Genomic DNA, 22254 nt, shown 5'->3' on the forward strand with positions numbered 1-22254 from the left:
GAATAGAGCACAGAACAATCTCTGGCTACTGTATGTGTATGGTAGGCAGTGGCTAAGTGGTGTGTAGGAATGACTATCTCATAGTCTCAAATCGCTGTAGGAAGAGGATGTAAAATATTTTGTGTGCCTGCCATTTTTGTTAAGGGAGAACTAGGGAAAATATGAGCCTTATTATTGTTTTTCTGTTGAATAGTTTGACTTGTTGGACTCAAATTACTTACACAAGTAGGTCATAATCTACTTATGATGATAACATACCAAGGGTGCAGTCCTGTGGCTGCTAGACAGTGGCCCGGTGGCCACAGGATTGGTTGGTTTCTGGGAACCCACCTCGGAGCCCACGCTCCGAGGTCGGTTCCCGGAGATCCACCTCCCCACTCCTGTCCCCACTGCCTCATAGGCGGTGCAGATCATCCCTGGGCTCCATGCTTGTAAGAATAGCGCAGAGCGGGGCAAAAGGGGGTGTTCCTGGGGGTGGGGAAGGGTGGGGAGGGCGGAAGTGCTGGTACGAAATCAGCCATCTAGCTGCAAATGCAGGGCGGCTGGCTGGAGTGTGGAGGAAAGGATCTTCTCTGTGCTCCTTCCGCTGTGCGTTGGATAGGTGGTTGGATAGGTGGCCGCCTCCAAGATTGCTCCCTAATGCTGTTATATGGGCACCATTTGTTTTCTGAACTTTGATCCCATCGTAGCCTTACCATTATATTTAAATGTCCTATTTAACCTTCTGCTAAAAGATGTGTGTAATGCTGAAGTCAGCATTTCCAGCTTGTAGTAGATCTACTGCAAAAAAACCACAACCTTCTCAATTTTAAAAAGCAATCTCCTTAGTCATCACTTAATCAAGCAATGACTAAGTGCAGCAATACAAAATTAAGGGGAGGAAAACTTGGTACAATAAATGTAAGCATCAACATCTGAGTCAGATGAGAAATAAATCTTGCCATTGCTTTTGTCAGGTGGATGTGATCAAATAGTTTAGGATGTGGGGATGGAGTATGTAATGTAAAATGTCCTTAGCCTGAATATTGCACTGTGTAGGTTTGGGTTGTTTTTTTTTTAACAATAGCAGCTAGATGATCGTAATCTTGTTATGGCTTTTAATAAAGTTCCTTCAAGAAGTAACTTTACCTTTAAAAATAGAATGTGACTGTAGGCACTTATGCTAATCTTCCTTTTGGCAAATCAGCTTTTTTTTGTATTGAATCTCGCTTGATTGAATAGCACTGGAGCTGCCAGAGTAAATGCTATTATCAATGTACAGTAATTAAGGAAATAGTCCTTGTCACTCGAACAGCGTCCAGGCTGTGCCTGCTGTAATAAAGTTAAATGATAAAGAAATCTCTTTAAATAAAGTGCAGCTACTGGAGTGTGGTTACTTCTGAAATGCAGTGTAACAATGCAGTGGAGAATTATCGGTGATAGGAAAATATGCCCACTGAACACAATGTGAATATAGACTTCTAAAACATATAATTAGATAACATTAAACAATTAATCTCCTGATTTAGAGCTAGGGAAGCATGTTTTAATCTCCCATCTCTAAAAATGGAGAGGCTTAGAACTCTTTTGTGTTCCTTACTCTTATGGCTCTTCAAAGTATACTAGATGCTCTTGAAAATGTTCAAGTCTATTTGCAAGTTGCACAACTTGAATTTCGCCAAATTGACTTGTAGGGTGATATCTAATCTACCATATTCTAGAGTATCTATGCCTCCTGTTTAAATCTTAAGGATATTTGCATGAACATTTGAAGTTGATATCAATTATGATTTAAAGTGCTGTGGTATTCTTCTAGGGTATTTTTGCATATCAAATGTTTTACTGCCACCATGATAGCTATATGCGCCTTGGGTATTTGGCATACAAACTAATGAAGAACTTACCCTGAAAGCCTGTACTTGTGAGTTGTCAATTGTCATCATGAAGATACTACTCACTGGGATTGCGGTCTCAATCCAAAGAGATTAAAACCAGTAGTGCATGATTTTCAGAAATGAAGATATATGTCATTATTTTCCCCAAGAAACCTTGGGTGAGTAACTAGGACTTATTTGAACTGGCTGAAAGTGATATTTGGCTATACCTGTAAAAATGGATTCCAGCTAGCAGTTCTTTGCGGTGACAACGGCATAAGAACTGTGCTGAGGGTTGCATCTAGGAGGCATGGCTGCCAAGCTGACATGCGTTATGGAAGTGGTTGTTCAGCAGGTTAAGGAGCGGAACAAGGGCTTTTTTCTAATGGAACAGTGCACTATGATACATTTTCTAAGGTATAATGGTGAAGGTACTGAGAGGTAAAGAAAATAAGCTAAGTTACATATAACAAAATATGACTATGGTGTGAGCACTGGTATAGTGGACTAGCAAGAGTGAGGGAACACTATTCCCTGGAATATTTTCCCCATGGTCTACCACTGATTTGCCTAATTCTCAGACAACCTGGGACCCACTGGGCCCACCCCCTCTTGGTCAATGCAATAGCCCAGGTATATATGCCCAGTCTGCCCAACAAAAGTAAACCTGCTGGGTGAAGGTGGCAGCAGAGAGCTAGGGCAGCTGGAAGGGGTAGAACCAGGGTGATTTAACTGTTTTGTCCAGAGAGCTGGACAGAAAGGGCACAAGAGAGAATTCCAGACACGATGGTGGAAAGGAGAAGAATGTCACCAGAGACAAAGGGGGAGGGAAGAAAAGAAAATGCGAGGAATACAGGAACTTCTGGTGCTGTGGACAGATTCAGTCCCTGAAGGCAAAGGTGTGTTCAGAACAGATATTCTTTCGTTCGACCCTGCAGCCCTTTGTGGTTCCCTAGAAGAAAAGAGATTGTTGGCACTTGTCTGACGGAGGTGACAGACATGTGCAATGCTTAACCTCAAAGTCCATCTGGGAGCCCTTAGTACTACCCCCAATAGTAAGGCTGCTGGTAACCTATCTCTCCCTTCCATGGAGATGAGTTACAGAGGGCCCGGCTCACTTCCCAGAAACAAGGCACCTTGTTTTCTTTTTTGTTTCATTTACCTGTGTTGTTCCATCCCTTTACAAATGACACTAAATGGCATCATACCTATTTTGTTAATTTTTTATGGAGATGGACTGGATGAGTTCTAAACCTAGTAATTCTTAAGGATTGATCTGCTTTGGGCTATGTGTTTGTAAGACGTTCCATGTGGGAGTAGTTTTCCCTTAGAAATGTGCATTCCTTAATGAACCAAACCTTTCAAAAGCAGATTGTAGTGGATTATCTAATCCAGATAGACAATCTACATTATGATGTGACTGTAGTTCGTGTTTCCCCCCTACAACTGCTACAGCATATCGTGCATTGAGAAAAATCCTACCTGTGTTCATTACTTAGAATTGTTTCTGCCTCCATTGCCCTGCACTAGCTTGAGCTATTGTTGCATCATTGCCAACCCCTTCTAAACTGATTCATGGTGGTGTATCAAAGGACGCTTCCAGTGCATTTTGTCAGCTGTACATGCGTTTGTTCGCTACATACTGGCAGCAATGGTGGGGTATCAACTCAGCAGATTTCCCCCCCTGTATTCAATATGTGGTGAAGTGGTAATGAGAATATTCCCTTAACCTTTGCTGTATTTCCTCTGTGCCACACATTGAAACAATTCTCTCCTTCCATTATACAAAGGGGAAACAGCAGATGGCAACAGCAATAGGTTGGGCCCGTAAATAATATTCAAAGCCTTTTTCATTCCTGTATAGTTATCCGACTCAAGTTCTTTGCAGACTTAAATTTTTGCAGTGCAATCAAAAACTCATAGAGATCTGTAGTTGAGCTAAGGAAAAGCTGAAGGACCCCACTCTTCCAAATGACTGCATTAATGGCTGAAACACATAAGTTATGTGGATGTTTGAGCTGCGATTGTTGCCAATTCTTTGTTCTAGAAAGCCTCCATAATGACCTTCAGTACTGTTCATTGCAACTGAAGCAGCAGTACGCTGATCCGTTTTTTAAAAAAAAAATTATAGCACAAGCAGTGGGTTTTAAAGTTGAGACATGCCAAATCTGAAAGCAGATGCTTTCCATTTTACAGATACTAGGTGCACATATTTCTTTGTTGCTTCAAGGACAAAGGAAACACTCATCCAATTAGAAGAGACATGAGGTTGTAGCATAAGACCTCATTCCCTCAATAAAGGAAATTCTGGAAGAAGAATGTTGACCTCAAGTGACAATAAGTGCTGTTAAAATAATGACTGTACTGTAAGCCTAAATATACACAGTTGCACTGCTTTTTAGACACGCAGAACTTTATTCCTTATATGGCTCCCCTGCCCAAAGCAAATGCCATGGATCATATGTAAGACACAAAAAAGTAAACTGGACTTAGCATTGTTTATTTTGAGTTATCAAACACAAATGGCTCACTCAAATTGCTACAGTTCTTCCACAGGCTAGCCGGTATCAAGGAAAGCTTAATTTGAGGCAGGGTTTGTCAGGCCAGGATTTGGCCCTTAGGTAAAAACAAAAAAAATACCCTTTCCCTCACCACTACTACAACTCCTTGCACATTAAAGTGGAAAGAAAGGTGTTTATTGGGCAAGTGTGGCAAGAAGCATCAGCAAAATGTAAGTACATATGACCATGTTTTGCATTCATTTAGATTACCTACTATGGGAGTAGGCAACCTGTGACCCACAGATCTCTGCCAGGCTCTGTCCAAGCCTTCTGTATCCTGGCAAGAAGAGGTTGGCCCGTTCTCCCCAAGAGCAGAGAGAGAAGAGCACTATGATAGTGTAGTTCCTACCACATCTGCACTTTCAAAGTGTGTCCCTGCCATTCCCTGTCTAAGGAGCAGGAAAGGAGCCCAATGAAAGCAGGGGTTCTGCCAGAGCTGTGCTTTCAAACGCCTTTCCTGCTGAAGAGGGAAAGAAGAGTGCTCATCGGCAGTTCAGCATAGGAGTGGAAATCATGGGGAGAAAGGAGGGCTAACCCTCCCACTGTTAAGCTTAGGAAAAAACTTAATAGCAGGATGTGTTACCCAATATCCTCTCCAGACACACATACAAGCATATATACGTTCAGAGATACACAAAATCTCAAGTATCACAAACTTGATACTTGTGATGTTCCTGCCCTGGGTTATACCTTCTTCAGCTTCCACCTGTCAAAACTGAAAAACCCCTCAGGACATCTGCCTCCACTTTGGTCAGTTGTCCTCACTGACACACAAAATTTCAGCCCTTTTACTCCCTGGGTTAAAGAAACACCCAATATGCCTAATTGGTCCCATCTACAGAAGAAGTAACAAAGAAATAGATTTTCTAATGGTAGTGCCATAAGCCAAACAAACACATAGGGTTTTGTATTACCTCAGAATCAAAATATACACAAGAATTAAAATATACAAAATGATTACTCCGGGGGAATTAGCTGGTTGGCAAAAAGGCCCGTATATAGACTCTAAAAATGGACTCAGTTCAGAGATTACAAACACACCTAAGCATATAAAGCAAATGTATCAAAAAGACAAAATGGAGAATGTAAATAGCCATTTGAGAGGTGGGGAAATTAGCTTAAACGTCCACTCAGTTTCTAAACTGAAGATGGTGATACAAAGAAGACTAGGCTATGGACATGTATGGAGCATCTGGATTGAACTGGGCCAGGCTATGGCTCTGAGAGAATTGTGGTGGTTGGGGTTAAGCAAATTGGGGCCCTAACACTGCTGGGAGAGAAGAAGAGCTAAAGGTTTGAGTGAGATTCCAAGACTGGGGAAGAGACAAGGGCTTGCAGAGGCTTGTTGACTGTAGTGGGCACCGCGCCTAGATTAGTCCTTGTGGACACAGTCACTGTAACGACAGGGAAGGGCAGTGCTAAGGATATCTACATGCACACACTTCAATTCCCAAAACACATTGTATATCAAATCAACTTCTCCAGAGAATTTGATTTGATTATGATGGGGTGAAGAGGAAACAAGAAGACCTTTAAAAAAAGTCTGGCTGTGATCGTTCCCATTGGAAGACCAGGGTAAGGTTGCACTAAAGTGGCTGGGCATCCAACCAAAAAGATAGCCTGAATTACAACACACTAATCACAGCATACAATAGGAAACTGGGCATAGAGGTGGAGGCTACAATTTGTAGTGGAAGAATCTTCAGAAGATACATTTGAGAGCTTGACATTATTTTCCTAGGATTTTCCTAGGATCTTGTTAGATCCGCCCTGCAGCTGGTGTGGTGAAACTCCTGAGGTTTCACCCCCCAAAAAAGGGGTCCTTGAAAGTGGCTGCAATTGGGTCTCTGCTTTAGCTAAAATGGGGACCTAGGTGGCTAGACCTGGGTTGTCAACAGATGCAACCAGGACTAATTGGGCTTGTCACTCAACCAGAAAGCAGGGCTATCAGATCCCTGGAAGACCTCTGAACTATAAAGCTTGCCCTGTCCCTGGAGTGAGTGTGGAATCCTGTCTGTGTACAGAGGCCAGGAAACCAAGTGATTTCAGCAGAAGATGCCTGCCTCGGGTGGACAGGGGCCAATCTAAACAGAAATGTTTTGTGAAGTAATTTGGGCAAAATCTGCATTTTCACAGAATCGAATTCGCTCTTTCCACGGTACACACAATGCTGTATTCCTCTGCTTTTGTGGTGTATATGGGAACTGAAGCCACATGGGGTGGGATGGGTGTCAGCAACTGTGTAGGTGCGGGGCAGCCAATAAGCAGAGGCTTGCTGCCCCTCCCTCACGTGTTCAATGAAGTGCAATGGAGGACTTGCTTACGAGTGGATGTTAATGGCAAACCCCACATAGAATCATAGAATAGTAGGGTTGGAAGGGGCCTATAAGACGATTGAGTCCAACCCCCTGCTCAATGCAGGAATCAAAGTCAGAGCATCCCTGACAGATGGCTGTCCAACCTCGTCCTGAATGCCTCCAGTGTGGGAGACCCCACTACCTCCCTAGGCAGTTGGTTCCATTGCTGTATTGCTCTAACAGTCAGGAAGTTTTTCCTCATGTTCAGCCAGAATCTGGCTTCCTGTCACTTCAGCCTGTTATTCCGTGTCTAGAGATGCTGACCTTCCTCTCTGTGACAACCTTTCAAGTACTTGAAGAGCACTATCATGTCTCCCCCCAGTCTTCTCACGGCTAAACATGACCAGTTCTTTCAGTCTCTTCTCACAGGGTTTTGTTTCCAGTCCCCCGATCATCTTTGTTGCCCTACTCTGAACCCTCTCCAGCCTGTCTGCATTCTTCTTAAAGTGCGGTGCCCAGAACTGGACACAGTACTCCAGATAAGGCCCAACCAGTGCTGAGTAGAGAGGAACTAGTACTTCCCAGGATTTGGAAGCTGTGCTTCTATTAATGCAGCCCAAAATAGCATTTGCCTTTTTTGCAGCCACATCACATTGTTGGCTCATGTTCAGCTGGTGATCGACAACAATTCCAAGATCCTTCTCGCTTGTAGTATTGTTGAGCCAAGTATCCCCCATCTTGTAACTGTGCATTTGATTTCTTTTTCCTAGGTGCAGAACTTGGCATTTATCCCTAAATGTCATTCTGTTGTTTTCTGCCCAGCGCTCCAGTCTATCAAGATCACTTTGAATTGTGTTTCTGTCTTCCAGGGCATTAGCTATCCCACCCAGTTTTGTGTCATCTGCAAATTTGATCAGCATTCCCTGCACCTCCTCCTCCAAGTCATTCATAAAAATGTTGAAGAGCACTGGGCCCAGGACTGAGCCCTGCGGTACCCTGCGTGTCACCTCTCCCCAGCTTGAGAAGGTCCCATTGATAAGCACTCTTTGAGTCTGATTCTGTAGCCAACTGTGGACTCACCTGATAGTTGTTTCGCCTAGGCCACTTTTGGCTGGTTTGCTAATCAGAATATCATGGGGCACTTTGTGGAAAGCTTTGCTGAAGTCGAGGTATATTATGTTCACAGCATTCCCACAGTCCACAAGGCAGGTTATCTGATCAAAAAATGAGATCAGGTTCATCTGGCATCCACACACACACATACACACACACACACACACACATTTATGAGGTGAGCAGGCAGCTACTGCTGCCACCTGGAGACTGAGCAGAATGAGCAGGAGTGAAAGGGGCACTAAAAGCAGAGAGTGTAGAGCCAGCGAGGAGGGAGAGCGACTAGCACATTGTCTTTCATGTATATTAACTGCCCAGTAAACAGGCTCCTGCACCCCCCCAAACACGGACTCAATGGAGTGCTTCTGAGTACATGTTAATTAAAATCATCCGCCCTGGCAATCACTCTTTCTTAGCTGTGCAGCTTTGAATCAACAGGCATCCACCATTGCTCAGCTGTGTGCCTTCGTAGCTGCACAGTTTCGAAACAGCAGGGCTGGCAAAGTGGAACTGAAGGCAATGAGTTACTTCCAGGTAGACATGTTTACCTCTCTGCTCTACCCATGTCCCCGCTCCATGCTACTTTCCATTCCACCAGTCAGCACCGCTTCCACCTGCGCCGACGCCAGCTGAGGTCACACGGACTCCCAAACAGCCCTGAAGCCACTGTGACAGGAAAATCCGATGCAAAATGCATTTGAAAAAAAACCTGGAATTAGGGCAAGAAACGCCGGGCTAGCTACAGAGAGTATGGTGTATCATCTGACACTATCAGTTTGGGAGTGGATTAGAACTGGAGTAAAAGCCCCATTTAGATGGGGCCCAAGAGGTACCAGAACCAAGTTATTTCAGCAGAGTGGGACTGGCCAGAGGCACTGAAATAATGAGGGCTTAAAGCCCAGAGATCTTATTAAGCATAAACAAAGATTACAAAGGCACAAAAGGCCCTGGGTCTGCTAATGACAATAAAACAAAAGAGGTGAGAAGACTCTTGGGCAGAGTCAAGAGTGGTCCCTGACAACCAGAGAAACGATCAGGATGACTTGTCACAAGCATCAAGGGTTACCCCAAGATGGGTGAAATCTAATCATGCCGCCTGCCTGCCTGCCTGCCTGCCTGCCTGCCTGCCTATCTATCTATCTCTATCTATCTATCATCTATATCACATTTATATCCCAGTTTCCTTCCACTGTGGAACTCAAGGTGGCTACATGTGGTTCCCAGGTGGTCTCCCTTCTAAGCACTCACCAGACCCAAACCTGCTTAGCTTCAGCAAGGTGGCTGCCTCATGTGCCTTCAGACCATGCCCTGGAACCTAAAAGTTGTTGCACCTCAAAGTTTCAGTGCTTAAAGTTGGGAGATTCCCTGCCAATGATTATGTCACACACCTGGAGGGGAAATCACTCTGTGCCTGGGGTGCACATGCATATGTACTTTTCTGATTGCTGTGCGCATCATGGGGCATTTAATAACCATTCCTTTCACTTCTGCCCTATCAGCCTGAGCCAAGTAGGGCTTTGGGAACTTCGGATCCTCCAGTGTCAGAGCTCTCTGGCATCACAGGTAGGATTGCTCTGCAAATGAGCCTTTTGCACTGCTGCGCAACACAGAACCAACGTTGCTGGTAAGTTTTCCACTATGACCTCAAGATCTCTTTCCTTGGTCACAGTCACATCCACTGTTCAGATTCCATAATTAGAGGTGGGTAGAAGGTAGATCTTCAGATGTTTTGGACTTCAATTCTCAGAACCCTCTGCCAGCATGGAACCCTCTCCCAGAATGCTGGGAGTTGAAGTTCAAAATATTTCTGCCCATCTCTGTCATAAATATATATGTGAACTCAAGTGTTTGTTTTTGCCTAAATCTGGATCGCTTTGTATTTACTACCATTTTGTGACTCAAGTCACGTATGTTGGAGAGATCCCATTGGAGCTCTTCAGAGCCTATTTGGAATTCAGTCCTGCATTATTCAGTGTTATCCACAAACACGATTACATCTCTATTCACTCCCTACTGCATTATTTAGACCCCACATTCTCTCCCTACTCCACCCCCGATAGTCTTGGAAAACCAACTTTTTTTTTTTTTTAGCTCTAACCCAGGCGTCATTCAAATTGTGAAAATAAATGATGCAGCATGGAATGTGAGAAAATAAATATCTTCTTAAAGTAGTTCCTACTAATGTGAATATTTCATACAAATGAATTGATGGACCTGCATTAGTTCATCGCTGTGACCGGACATGGCCTTATCTATGTCTACCAACCTCTGTCTGTATAATCTAGGCCAGGAATGGGGGATCTGTGGCCCCCAGATGCTGATGGATTCTAACTCCCATCATTCCAGTGGTCAGGGATGGTGGGAGTTGTAGTCTAACACTTGGAGGGCCACAGGTTCCCTCTCCTGTTCTAGGCTCTCAAAACAGTGGTTTCCATGTGCAATTCTAGTGGACTGCAGCATATAACACTGCATCTGAGCCTCTGGGAGCATTAGTGCAGAATTTTTCTGGAGAAAATTCAGTGGAAATTCAGCAATTTCTGAATGGCAAGCTTTCTTGAATTTTAGCTTTCTCTCTCTCTTTTCCTGGAGGAACTGCTCCTTTATTTATTTATTACATTTAGATCCCACCCTTTTTTCTCTTGCGAGGAACCCAAGGAGGCTCACATGAACCACCTCCTCTCCATTTTATCCTCACAACAACCCTGTGAAGTAGATTAGGCTGAGAGTCAGCGACTGACCCAAAGTCACCCACATTTATAATTGTTCCAGATGGAACAATATCCCTCTGACTCATTTGGCAAAGTCATGTGACTGACTTGGCAAAGTCAATGGCAAAGTCATTTGATTTTCATTAAAAAATAAACAGCCAATCATTTTATGTTCTGAACATAATGACTTAGTTACTATAGGTCATTTTGTGTGCTTGTCTTAGAAGAGCACAGATACAATTAACTATTTAACACGATCAGCTTTACCCTAACTAAATATATGCACCTGAAATAAATGTCTGTCTTCCACAGTGCTCTGCAATTGATGCCTGATCTATTGTGACTCTTCTCAATTAAACCTCTAATTTGCAAACAAACCATCTTCTACATTCCCACAATATGGCAACTGAGGAAAATGCACTGGCATGAAGAAGAAGGAGAAGCAGCAGCAGCACAAGCAGCACAGCAGCAGCTAATTACTGCGGGTTCCTATCATCACCCATCGCAGGGACAGAAAACTTTTTCAGACTGAGTGCCAGAGTCCATTTTGGAGAAGCTTTGTGACACAGCCATAGTCCAGTGGTGGGCTGGGTCACAGGCAAAAGTGAATGGGGTGGGGAAAGCCAACCCCTCCCCCAAAGCATTTCTACGCAGAAGTAAGCGTGAGCAACACGTTTTCTCATAAATAAGGACAAGCTTCTGCATGTCTATTCAGAAGTAAGCAGGACTGAATCATGCAGTAGCACTTTCAAATAGCATCCCAATACCAAGCCTCTGCATGTCTACTCAGAAGGAAGCAGGGCAAGCTTCTGCAGGACAAGGCTCAGAAGGCAGCAAGGCTGAGTCATTCAGCAGCTCCTGCCCCTGGCCCCACCCCTCTTCTCCAGGGGGAAGCTCTTACCTCCGATCAGCAGCTGATTGGAGATGAGTGCTTCGAACACTGAGAAAGGGACCCTTTTTCAGTGCTAAGCAGGGGACAGTACTTATCTACACTGCTGATCGGAGAGAAGAGGTTTCCTCTCGATGGCATAGGGAGCAGGGCCTAGGACAAGGGAAACAGCTGCCAGGGCAGATGGGGAACCCCTGTGGCTCTTATCAGGCCCACTGGCCAGAGGTTCCCCATTCCTGACCTACTGGTCATTTTCTCTTAGACAAGGAAAAGCATGAGAGCTTGAGTTTCCTAGTGGACCACCCACAGGAAACAACAGTATACTGTATATGGGACAAATGACAAAAAATAATTAGTTTTGGCAAGATAGGAAGAAGCAAAATCATAGAACCACAATGGCCAGCATGCAGGTCTAGTAAACTGCTGTAATGCTCCCTCTTTCATAAAGTATGAATTTCACTCTGTGGAGTCTCAGGGTCAAACTAGACTTTACTTTTATTGCGTGGTTAGCAACCACATCTGGGCTTTGAAAGTTTATAATATGGGTGTGGGAGACCGCAGGGAGGGAGGATATTTAACCCTTCCCTCCCCAGCCATGGTTCTGATGAAAATCACTTCTCTCTCCAGAGCACAGCAATTTGCTTCAGAGAAAAAGCTTCCATTGGCTGCATTGAAGAATTTTTGGAGAGATGTATTTATTACTAATCCTAAAGGCAATCAACCCTGACTGCTCATTGGAAGGACAGATACTGAAACTGAAGCTCAAATATTTTGGCCACCTAATGAGAAGAGAAAACTCCCTGGGAAAGACCCTGATGCTGGGAAAGACTGAAGGCAAAAGGAGAAGGGGATGGCAGAGGATGAGATGGCTAGATAGTATCACCAATGCAATGAATATGGACTTGAGCACACTCCAGGAGAGAGCGCAGGACAGGAAGGCCTGGCGTGCTATGGTCCATGGGGTCACGAAGAGTCGGACATGACTGAATGACTGAACAACAACAACAACAACAACAACAATTTATTACATATGGCTGCCCTGTTTTGCTCTGCTAGTCTGTGAACTGAATTTCAAATAACAAGAACCAATTGTGCAACATTGCTAATTTATGTGAGGAGGCAGAATGGGACTGGACTTAGTGTATTCATTGTGCTTTCTCTTTTTTTGTGACTTACTGACATGAACAATGATGGCATTCAATTTAAACTGCTACCTTTACCTACAGAATGCAAACGTTTTTAGAATTCTATCCAGGGTATTTGGAGTGAAGTAGACACAGTTAATTCTTTCTTAAATCTTCTGTTAGTTCTTCCTCAGTTACCGTGGTGCAATTGGAGCTGAACACACGTAACAAATGCAGTTTTCAGCCTATCATATAGCTGCTCCAGTCTTTGATGCATATACCATGCAACAGTCTCTTTGGTTCAGGAGGTTAAACGTTATTAACTGAAAATCAATTGAAATATTAAAAAAAAGAGGCCCGTTTGCCGCAGCACACAATTCACTCCACTCCAGTTGCTTCCCTCTGCACTGCAGGAAAATAAAGCTGCAACATTTGGGGAAATAAAGATGACTAAAATAAGGCAAAACATGCAATATGACTTGTAAGCACACTGGAAGCATTTAAAAATGTTGGATAAGAGAATTCAGATAATTGAACATGCTAGTTATGGAGGATTAGAGTTTCCAAGTTGGTATACTGAATGGCCTTTACATGAAATTTGGTAAACATGTTTAGATAGCTGAAACTGAGATCATGGAGATTTTTAATGTAATAGCAAACACTCTGGCCAGTTCTAATTACTTATGAAAACCTTTGAAAAATAAAATAGCTAAGAGTCTGATAGAAATAATGTTAAGAAATGATGTTAATTGTTGTTGTTATGTTACAAAATACAGAAGGGAAAGAAGTACACTGAAAGTGAACAGCTGACTATGCAGACAGTGTCACTGAGAAAAGTTTGGTTTCATAGACCATAGCCTACAAGGACTCTTTGTGGATGATGGGATGCACCTCAGAGGGACTGGGAAGAATATTTTTGGCAGGACCCTTAACAGGGATTCCTGTTTGACATTGTGGCCACTGACCTGTGGTATCCCCCAGGGTTCCATTTTATTTAATACCCATTCTATTTAACATATACATGAAACCGCTGGGAGAGACTGGAGTCTGGGAATTGGATGCCACCAGTATGCTGATGACACCCAACTCTATCTCTCCTTTCCATACAAATCCAAGGAAGCTGTTCTGGTTCTAAATTGGTGTCTGAAGTCGGTAATGTGCTCACACACAATTCAACAAATTGAAGCTTAATTCAGACAAGACAAAGGTGGTCCTGATTAGTCAAAAGGCAGATGATCAGTGAATTCAACCTATGCTGGATGGGGTGACGGTCTCCCTGAAGACTCAGACTAGAAGTTTGGGTGCACTTCTAGACCTGGCCTTGAACCTGGATGCCCAAGAGTGCATTTGCACAGCTGAGGCTAGTGCGCCAACTGCACCCATTCCCAGAGATGTCTGATGTGGTCACAGTCACACATGCCTTAGTTACATCCCATTTGGATTACTGTAACATACTGTATGTGGGGCTGCCTTCAAAAACTGTTTGGAAACTTCAGCTGGTCCAGAATGCTGCAGCGAGAATGTTGACTGGGGCTGGTTACCAGGAGCATGCAACTTCCTTGTTGCAACAAAGGGTTATGATCTATAAAGCCCTATATGGCTTGGAGCCAGGCTACCTGAAAGACCGCCTTCTGCCATATGAGCCTTCCCAGTTCTTGAGATCTTTTGGAGAGAACCTTCTTCTGAGTTTGCCACCTTCAGAGGTGCACTTGGTGGGCAACGCAGAAAAGGGCCTTCTCGGTGGCCACTCCCTGACTGTGAAACTCCCTGCTGAGGGATGCTAGGTTCACTCCCTCCCTGCTGTCCTTCCAAAATTTAATTCAGCCCTCAGGCTAAAACAGGTGCCCCACCCCTGGACGAGATGATCTCCAAAGTCCCTTCCAATTCTATGGTAATGATAATTTAAAAAATCATTTTACCTTGTTCTTCAGCCAAAAAGCTCACGAAGTGGCTTTCATACAATTAGTAAAAGAAGGCAGTCCCTGCCCTCATGCTTACAATCTAAAAGACACTACACAAAAGGAAAAGGAAATGGGGAAGGAAGAGGAAAAAAAGCAAATTCAGGCACTAATTCTTGAAATAGCATCATAAACAGCTGGAATGGAAATAGTTCAGGAAGGGGAGGAGCCCGATTGAGCTAGTCTTTCAGCACAGCTGAAGGAATGTTCCTGCTTTCCATCTTCCTCTGCTGCAAGCTGACTTACCATTGTTTTGCACTGGCAAAACCAGCCAGCCTGCCAGATGCATTGCCACATTTCAGCAGTCTATCTCAATGTTAAATTTGTTTCCCATTTTCCAGATCCTTTCCCAATGATGCTCCTTTTCCTGAGATTTAGAATCACAACTATGCACAGCAATGGGATATATTTTACTGCCCCAAAGTATTCTGAATAATAGTATTTGACCATTCGTTTCCAAGCTCCAAGGCATTTTACTGCCTAAAGCAGTTGCCAAATGCCCTTCCTTGTTAGGGTCAATACTTGAAAAAGTACTTCTGCATCATTCAGACACCAATTCCTCCTTCATACATCCCTGTATGAATCCATACTCCCTGTGTTTTTTATTTTATCCATACACCCTGTGTTTTTTTTATCCCCCTCCTCATAGGTAAAACAGGAAGACAGCAAGTGAATGGTGTGATTTTCCTTTCACTCCAGATGAAATGCTGTGTTTCCCCTGAAAACTGCCTGAAAAACATGCTCCAATTGCATTAAATAATGTGATTTCCTTAGGAAAAATCATTCTGTCTTACTTTGCAGATTCAAAATGCCCATTGCCTCTCTCCTTCACAATTTCACAATGAGAGCCAGCATGGTGTAGTGGCTAGAGTGCTGGACTGGGAGTCGGGAGATCCGGGTTCTAGTCCCCACTCGGCCATGGAAGCTCACTGGGTGACTTTGGGCCAGTCACATACTCTCAGCCCAACCTACCTCACAGGGTTGTTGTTGTGAGGATAAAATGGAGGAGGAGGAGGATTATGTACGCCACTTTGAGTTCCTTGGAGGAAAAAAGGTGGGATATAAATGTAATAAATAAATATAAATAAATAATAAATTTCACACATATGATGTCACAGAATATTGCACATTTTTACAGACAGCTCTCTGTGCAGGCTGCCTACAGGGAAGTTAGGACAGCTTGTAAAATTGCTAGTGGGCGCTAGATGGCAGTAAGTTAACTCTTCAGATGCCAGAGGATGTGTTGTTTATTGAAAACTTCCTAACAGACAGTGGGATGGGGAAAAAGACCTCCCTGGTGGAACACTGTTGATGAACCTGAAAGGAGACCCTTCCCATTTTATTTTACGTGAAGCAAGCCGAGAAACATGAAGACAACGTAAGAGAGAGCGAGAGAGAGAGCCCCGGATGGGTATGATATGAGGTATCCTTGACGGTTTCCCTCACAACAATATAGAACTCTACTCTGCTGACAATTTACATGAGCCTAAAGCTGAGCATTTTTCTAAAGCCCATTTGTGCTAATGACTTGATAAACTAGTAGGGTGTTTTTTTCCAAATTACTATTTGTATTGTAGATTGTTTTCTATATTGTATATGTTGCTTTACTTTCAATCTGTGTTGAGACATTCTGTATTATCCTGAGCCTTCAGGAAAGGATGGAATAGACATTTGAATGTTTTGAATTATTTTAAAATAATGTGTCATGTTGCCTGTACTTTGGCTTTCCAAAATTTCAATAAAATTTCTCCAGGTAATTGCCATATCTAAAATTACCTTAGGGAGCAATCCTGTGGCCACTAGACAGAAGCTAGATAGCCATAGGATTGTTTGGTTTTCGGGAACCGACCTTGGACCCCACATTCCAAGGTTGGTTCCTGGAAAATCACCTACCTGCCTGCCCCCTCCCCCACCGCCTCATAGGCACTGCAGATCGTCCCCAGGCTCCGCACTCATAAAAGCAGCGCGGAGTGGGGCAAAAGGGGGTGTTCCCAGGGGAGGGGAGGGGAGGGGAGTGCAGAAGTGCCGGTATATGGCACTTCCTATGTGTCATCCAGGTTCTTCTCCCCCTCCCCCCTGCTCTGAAGTCCTGCAGCTAGGCAGCTGAAATTGGCCATCTAGCCATGATGGCCAATTCATCTAGCCGTGAATTCATCTGCCCATGCAGAGCAGCTGGAGCATGGAGACGATGCCCTCTGCACTCCGCCCGCCATGCATTGGATAGGCAGTTGTCTCCAAGTTCGGAGGTGGCTGCCTATCCTTATAGGATTGCTCCCTTAAAATGTTAACATATGAAGAAGGCCTAGGACACATGGCTTCTCCAGTGCTTGAGCTGCAGCAGGTGTGAGGGGCCCTGGCCACCTTAGCTTAGCTATTCTTTTTACAAGGCTATGTGAGGAGCACGGTTGCAGATTTCTGTCATAATTTGAGCATTAGTCCTCTCTGAGAATTCCTTTTATTTTATTTTTTTAAAATTATTTTATTTTGAACTGCTTTTACAATTTAATCCTGAACATATCCAAGAATGGCCTTTGAACCACAATATCAACCTCACACACACACAGCTTACTTGGAACACCATCACCCCTTCATATAGGGGGAGCTCCTGCGAAGGGAGTAGCAGGATTCTTATTAATTCTTCATTTTTGAAACACTTCTATATCACCCTTCCTCAGATTAGATTTCGGGGTGGTATATTAAATTCTAAATAAATAATAAATAAGAATTACAACACAAAACCAACACAATATAACACAAAGGAAAGATGAAATCAGTAAGTAAATGCTACAACAGACAAATACTAAATCTGATCTGTTAAAATGCCTGGGTAAATAAAATCAGTTTCACCAGGTACATAAAGGATAGCAGGGTTGAGGCCAGACTAACCTCTTTGGGGGGGGCATCTGAATGGGGATGCCTTGTGGATGCTCCCTTGCCTTGTAGATGACCATCATACCTCCGGTCCAGAAAGCACTTTGTAAATGTGTCTTCTTCTGTAACGGACACATTCTGTAACCCTTCACATATTACATTGTTAGTTTTCAGAGCTGGGAACAATTCAGGAGAATTTCTACATTCCATTAGGGTTCCCATCGACAGACGATGCTTATGTTTTGTTAGGTTCGTCCCACACACACACACACATACATATTTTGGCATAATTTCCCACAATAACTAAAAGATGTGCTGTGGTTAGAATTTGTTTCTATTTTTGTTGTCATGAATTATTTCTGATAAGAAAGTAAATCCCAAAGCATAAGTGTACATTTCACATTAATGACACATTACAAATGATGCATTTTCTACCTAATCAATATGTCTTTTATTGGTACAGTGTAACCAAGTTGCCATCAACCACATATCATTTCAACATGATCTTACCTTATAAGGAGACTCCCCTCTATATTTAATAATTAGAAGAAGGTGAGTAGATACCCCTGATTATGCTGTGATAACTCCTTGATGCCCTTTTTATTTTATCCCACTAAATGGCTAGACTGTCCATAATTTGCCAGATCAAAAAAACATTACAGGCAATTTGGAAGAGCCACTATCAGTTTCCATTTCACAGAAAAGCCAATAAAAGATGCAAGTGCAAGATGCCCAATACATTTTTAATTAACTAAAATCCATTTTGTAAAATAAGCACAATTACCAAGTGTCCTTTCGGTAACCCATGGTCAATCCTACATAATATAAACAATCCTAGCCACATTCTGTGATAGTCCAAATGTTTTGAATGTCCCCAAGTCATTTGGGTGCATAAAGTTGTACGATATAATCACAGAAGTGATCAGTGGTTACGTGGCCTGAAATCTTACACGTTAGTGGATAAGAGGTGGGTTCAAAGTTGTAAAACCAGCTTCACAAGATCACCTTCACAGTTTTTAGGAGTTTTCCTTTTCAGGGGTCACTACAAGGAAAAATAGGAACAAACCCATGCAAACAGTTTGGAAGAACCATTATCAGTTCCCAGTTCACAGATAAGCCAATAGAAGAGGTACCCCCATATGTTTTAGACTACAGCCCCCGTAAGCCCCAGCCAGCATAGCCAATGGGCAGGGATCATGGAAGCTGTAGTCCAAAACATCTAGAGGCACCAGGTTGCCTACCCCTGCAACAGAAGAACTGAAGGATTCAAAGAAATCTGCTGATGAAGAATGACTAGTTATCAATCATTCGCCATTTTCATTTTGCTTGTCCACGGAACTACCCCATCAGATAGGTTACTATTATTCCCATTTTACAAATGGGGAACAGCAATAGAGAGAAAGGTGCACTTAAATCTCCTTGAAATCAGTATGGCATTTGTGCACAGTTAAGGCTGCAATCCTGCAGTCCCTGGGAGGTTGCCCTAGGGGCCAAAGGATATACCAGAACTCCCTCTCCACCTACAGAGAGGGAGGCTCACAGGAGGAGAAGGAGGTCTGCCCTGGGAAACCTCCTTGATATGGTGGCAAGAAGGCCCGTTGCTTCTCCGCTGTTGTAACTCCAATTGCATAGAGGGCAAAAAGGAGGTGTTCCAGGGCTTGTTAGGGGCAGGTTGGAGGAGGTTTTGGATCTGTAGTCCTCCCATTCCCCCAGCACATACATGGAATGAGGTGAAACTATGCTGTCCCTGGAGCTGGTATAATTTACTTTCTTCCTATTGGGAGCAATGGGAGGGGAAGATTCAAAAAGAAAAAAAAAAGTGCCAACTTCCCATTTGAGAAATTAGCCAAATAGGAAAAAGGCCTTTCCACTTTCTGCCCTGCATGTATGAGCCCTTCAATGCATAGGAAATGGCAGTACATCTGCCATGGATTTTCTCTTGCCTTCCCCTGCTCTGTAATTTTTTAAAAATCCAACTGATTTCAGTGGGATTTAGGTATTTCTAGATTCTTCTTGATTCCTTCAAGAGACTTGCACTCAGTCCATAGTAGGAGTAATACTTGACCATCAGAGTCCAACAGATCAGCCGCTGGTTGATACCATCTCTGCTGAAGAGATGTGGAAAAAATTAGGGAGAAGCTGAAGGTGGATGTGTTTACTGGTTAAGAATAGTAGACAGAGATCAATATAAGATGTGTTGTGTACACAAACATTCAGAAAATCTCATGAATTTGCAGTGGTGTTGTATTTGAATTCCAATTATCATCACATTTGAAAACTTGGCAAAGGGACTATTAAACCTTTGTATACTAATTTATAATTCACATTTATAATTTAGTAAACCATGGCTTGTAATCAATGAATATGAATAGGATAATTTGCAAGTCATATACTATGAGACAGCAATTAATTTTTTTTTGTTTTTTAAAAATGGCTTTAAATAATGGAAGGCATGAACCTGTGAGCTGCTGTGCTGGCAAATGCATGTTTAGAATGGGGTGGAGCAGCCGGTGCCCCAGTGCAAGGCTCTTAACCAATGCAGGTCATCATGTCTGACCAGTAGCCACCAGTGCTATAAAACTTGATGCACAAAATGATTGTGCAGCACAGAATACAGGCTTTCGAGTTGCATCTTCAATGGCGCTTGGCAGTTCCTTCCTTCTTCTTTCCAGTACTGAGTTTGCCAGTTCAATTCCCCATGCTTCCAATAAGGTGTGTGTGAGGGGACAAATAAACCAACAGGATGAGGGAGGGGGTATAACATTGCAGAAGGGGGGAATAAATTAGGGCTGTGCACCACTTTGGTCTGAATCCTGAATAATGACGCACAGTGGGCTGATTTGGAGGTGCTTCAGCGTGATACGAGGCAGATCAGAACAGCACCGAGGTGCCCGAAGTGAGGTGGGTCACCTATGAGGCGTCTCAGTCTGCCTTGTATATTTGTAGCTCTTCTTATGCCTTCTGAGCAACCCAAAAAGGCTGTCTCCAAAATGTATGAACTTGTGAAAGATCATGTGGAGAGGGAGAAGAGGGAGGAGGAGGGGGGGAGCGAGCTTTGCTGTGAGTCAGCCTCCGTTTGCTCATTGTGAGAGAGGTGGTGTTACTGGAGAGGAGAGGACTAGAAGGTAGAACAGTGGTCTCCAAAGTGGGGTGCATAAGACGATCCACTGGGGTGCGCAAGCTGCCTGATAATTGAGCAGCCTCCCACTGCCCTGACGAGCTGCCATTGTTTGCAGTGATGGTGGTAGTGACAGTGGCGGCAGGATGGGATGGGTGCTGAGAGGGAAGCTCCATGGCATTTCTCTCTCAGCTCCAGTCCTATCCTGCCTCTGCTGAGGCCACCGAGAGCAACTGCACCACTCTCTGCCAGGCATGGCAGAGGAAGCCACCACGTGGGAGCAGCTGGCAACCTGTTGAAGGAGAGCGGGAAGGAGATTAACCCTTCCCACTTTCCTTTGGCAGAACGAAGCCGAGAAGAAAGTGTGTGCTATGACAGTTATGTTAGTGTCTCTGCACCCCATTCCACCCTTCTGAAATAGGTTTACTGTTTATTCTTATTGTTTGTTCATTTAAAAACCCAGAAAATGTCACTGTAGTTGCTTATCTCCCCCCTCCCCTTTTCAATTCTCTCTCAACCATTAGTTTGCCCTTACTTTCATAGAATAGTAGGGTTGGAAGGGGCTTATAAGACCATGAAGTCCAACTTTGATTCTGTCTAGATTTTTTTTTAATAAATATAGTACTTTCCTTTCCTTGTTCTTGGCTCCCCTCCATCCCCCCTCCTCAATTCCTGTATTCCTTCCCTTCCCATGTTTGATATTATTTCCTTAAAAAAGAATTAAAAACCCTTTTATCTTCTGTTAGGATTATAGTTAGTCCCCGCACTTTGCTTGTAGTTTAGTGTTTGCTTTTCTTTTGCTCGTGTGTGTGTGCTTGTGCTGTGCGGACAAGCTAACAGTGTGTATCAAACAATTACACACAGTCCACATTTCCAAAAACAGTGGGCAAAAACAATACACACAGCTATTATTTAAATAATATAATACTACACAGTGTGTTGCAAAGCAAGCAAGCCCAAAATGAGGCATCTTTGGGGTCTTGGCAGGGGCAGAGGCGGGCGAGGTGCTGTTGTGCCCTCCTCGCAGGGTTGCTGTGTTGCTTCCTGCCTCTATCAGCCCAGCATGCAACTGTGGTTGCTCTTTGTTCAAGTCCATGTGCCCACGTGGAAGGGTTGCTGTCTTTGTTTGCTTCCTGCCTACCAGCCAGTGTTTTCCCAGGCAATTCAGCCAAAGAGACCCTGAGATTATTGACTGTGAATAAGTAGTACTTACTAGGAGAAAGGGGTTATTTGCACTTCACAGAAACCTACAGCAGAGTTTAGGGACAGTGACCTCCTCACCGCTTCAACACCTAACTTGATTATCCCTTTGTGAACTTTGGTTTGAGTTTCTGAGAACAGCACATTTTTTTACCTGTGCCTAGCACAGCTCTAGAATAAACTAGATCTCAATGGCAGGACACATGCTGTGCATGTAGATTCATTGTAGAAGCTCCAGATTCAGTCTCTGGCATTTCATTTAAAAAGCAGAAGACAGAAAAGACCTCAGAGTCAGAGCAGACAATCCTGACTCCCAACATTGAATGGGAGTCAGGAGGATCCACTGGAGTGAATAGTTTAAAACCGGATGTTAAGACAACCTTATTACATGCACCTGCTCTGAAGGAAAACTCCAGCTTGGAAACAGAAAGTTCATGGGATTTTGAATTATTTGAACAGTGGTGTTGGGCTGAGTTGGGTGGGGGTTGTTGATGGATCGTTGGCATCGGGGCTTGTGCCCCTCCTCACATTCATATGGTATAATTTCATGACTGAGACAACA

Source organism: Heloderma suspectum, chromosome 4 (genome assembly GCF_057233095.1).
Source record: "Heloderma suspectum isolate Gila_16-S chromosome 4, 16-S_ref, whole genome shotgun sequence".
Classification (NCBI taxonomy): domain Eukaryota; kingdom Metazoa; phylum Chordata; class Lepidosauria; order Squamata; family Helodermatidae; genus Heloderma; species Heloderma suspectum.